The following is a 2,846-nucleotide window of genomic DNA, read 5'->3' on the forward strand; positions in this document are numbered from 1 at the left end:
ATATATCCAACATGTTCCACAAGTCAAGAATTTTCTTAATTTGTGCAACAGGTTGGGGGATATATCCAATCTGTTGCACAAATCAAGAAAATTCTTTGATTTGTGCAACAAATTGGATATACCTCCCAACCTGTTGTAAGAGGTTGGGGGATATATCCAATCTGTTGCACAAATCAATAATTTTCTTGACTTGTGCAATAGATTGGATATATCCCCCAACCTATTGCTCAAGCAACAGGTTGGGAGATATATACAATTTGTTCTACAAGTCAAGAATTTTCTCGATTTGTGCAACAGGTTGATATACCCCCCAACCTGTTCCACAAGTCAAGAATTTTCTTGATTTGTGCAACAGGTTGGATATATCCCCCACCTTGTTGCTCAATCCAACTTGTTATAGAAATCAAGAAAATTCTTAACTTGTGGAATAGGTTGGATATATCCCCCAACCATATATCCAATTTGTTGCACAAATCAAGAAAATTCTTGTTTTTTGTAATTTTCTTGATTTGTGCAATAGGTTGGATATATCCCCCAACCTGTTGCTTGAGCAACAGGTTGGGGGATATATCCAACCTGTTGCACAAATCAAAAAAATTCATTAAATTTTGGTTGTATTTTAGGGTTAGGATTTAGGGTTTAGGGTTTAGGATTTAGGATTTAGGGTTTAGGTTTAGGATTTAGAGTTTTGGGTTTAGGGTTTAGGATTTAGTGCTTAGGAGTTTAGGATTTAGGGACTAAATGTTTAAAGTTTAGGATTTATGGTGGTTAAGATGTTTTGGTATTAATTGTTTAAAGTTTATGATGTAGGGTTCAGGTTTAATGCCTTCTCTGCTATGAATGATTATTTATTGTGTCTTTTTTGAGTTGCTAATCTATTTTTGTACATAAAATAGGTATTCACCCTAACAGAGGATATGGATGTGGTGTTATATAAGAAGAATGAAGTGGTGGCTTTTGGACGAATTCATAGTCTTGATCCTATGAATGTATGTCATTTCCAATGTTGTGGTGAGAGAAGATGTGTAGTGATAATCACCAACATTGTAAATCCTGAAGTGCATTTAAAATATCCACATGGAGACTTTGAAACATTGGGAGATATCTTACAATGTGAATATTTGATATGTAAGCACACAGAACGCTCAAGGACCAAGACGAAACTGTTCCAAAGACATACTTTCAAGATATCAAGAAAACTTATTTTGAGGGAAAAAAAGTAGAGATGTTATCTTGCTCTGAAGAAGATTTAACAGTTAGGAGACTATTGTTATTATTATTATACTTATTGGATAGGGGCACCATGCACAAGTTTGGGAATTATAGCTTCATTGAGCCATATTTTTTTAAATTAGAGGTCACCACTTGACTTTTTAGCTTAATAAGGTCATATTTATATGTAAGTGACCCATTTAGTGCTCTAATAAACCCAATTTTTGAGTTCACTAAGTGAAGTTGAGTGGAGAGGATATGCTCAAAAAAAAAGTCCAAACTAGCAGAGAGAGTCCAAAAATTTTGAATAGTGTGTTTTTTGGGCTACTTTCTTTTGAAAAAGAGCAACCCCCAAACCCCTTTCATAGAAGAAAGGGGTCTTTGGGTCCTTTTTTTACCATGGCCCGTAGACCTCTTTCTTCAATGAAAGGGATTTTTGGGCTGCTTTCTTGCAAAAAAAAGTAGCTTGAAAACCCCTTTCTTCAAAGAAAGGGGTCTTTGGGCCTTTTTTTAAAATTGCCCTGGACATGATGATCGATCGGACATGCTTCATGCACTGGACCACCAAAATGCTCCCCTACTACCCAAAAGTTTTCATCCACTTTGCCGACCGCTTTGTACGTCCCTTGCACCTTACAGCCTGCACGCAACAACCCTCCCATAAATGTGATACCTAAATGTGGTGAATTGTGACATCGTTTTTCCCTTCAGACCACACAGCTTATCCATGGTTGGCACATGCATCTTTGACAGAACTCTGTTTGCCACTTCCCGAGGAACTAGTACTTGTAGCTAACCCTTGCTTTTTTGAGTGCAATTGGCAATTTCCAGCCGCCTTCCATCACTGCTTGCATTTGCCCAAATTAGTCATTTCATGTCATTTCGTGATCACCTCGAATGCATGATAGTTAGTTAACAGGTGAGGATCTATAGATCAATTTACAAATCTAGCCCACCCGTATCGGAGTAAACCGGGAATCTGATCTCTATGTTGCCTTGCAAGTTGCCATCTTGTCCACTTGCACACTTTGGAGAGGGATGCAAAAATCAAACACAATGCTGATGAGAAGTTACCTTCAAAAGTTGATCCATCAGATCATGACAGCATTTGAATTGAGAGAACTAGTCCGTGGAGGAGATTATGAGAAGGCGGAAGCATAATAGAGGTTTGAGTTGGGCGAATGAGAAGTGAGAAGAAGACAGGAGGGGTCTTGGGTTTTCGGATGATTTGGAACGACGATACACACAAGCTAGATGATTGCTTGTTATAAGCATGGCATTGGAAAAGAGCATGACTGTTAATGGGTATGTCTTTTCTTCGAGCATTTGGTCTTAGCAAATTTTTTTTAGCGTTGCGTATAGTCTTTCACAACACAATTTTGTTGGAGCATGATAGACCCCTTTAGTCACAAAACCACCCCACAAAGATGCTATATTTTACTGCCCATTTAACCACATTGAACATATTACTAATTCATCTAGCAAATATGTAATCTTTTGCTAACATTCCAAATATCATTTTGTTCATGAGACCCCTTTATTCACAACTACCCTACATGTTTACTTTAATTTTAGCATCCTCTGAGCTAAAGCATCCACCATGCATACTCACTAGAAGGTCCATTTGAAAAAAA

The sequence above is a fragment of the Dipteris shenzhenensis genome, chromosome 3 (genome assembly GCF_047967505.1).
Source record: "Dipteris shenzhenensis isolate YYH24624 ecotype China chromosome 3, Dip_SZ_1.0, whole genome shotgun sequence".
NCBI classification, from domain to species: Eukaryota; Viridiplantae; Streptophyta; class Polypodiopsida; order Gleicheniales; family Dipteridaceae; genus Dipteris; species Dipteris shenzhenensis.